This window comes from Lampris incognitus, chromosome 4, assembly GCF_029633865.1.
Source record: "Lampris incognitus isolate fLamInc1 chromosome 4, fLamInc1.hap2, whole genome shotgun sequence".
Taxonomy (NCBI): Eukaryota; Metazoa; Chordata; class Actinopteri; order Lampriformes; family Lampridae; genus Lampris; species Lampris incognitus.
The window spans coordinates 61,134,899-61,135,266 of NC_079214.1; positions in this window are offsets into that span (position 1 = coordinate 61,134,899).

Sequence of the window (368 nt, forward strand, 5' to 3'; positions counted from 1 at the left end):
CACACACACACATATTTCCCCTCAGGGATGAATGAAGTATTCTGATTCTAGAAAAAACAATCACACACTCGTCACATTATTTTGTTTTATGTTGTTTGCTTTATGTTTACTTTTTATTATATGTTTGCTTGTTTGTTTACTTTTGTGGATCACACGAGTTTTGCATTTGCTCATAATGTCTACCGAGGTGAGATTCCCTCTTGTAAGCCCTGAGGGTTTGTTTTTAAATCTCACCTGCACATCTTGCTTATTTTCTTTTGTTGTTGTGTTTTTGCTGCATTGTTTTATATGTGTAACTAAATAAAATATTAAAAAAAACCTTGCTTTTATACATAGTAATTATTGTTTATGGCTATCTACGAGTATAT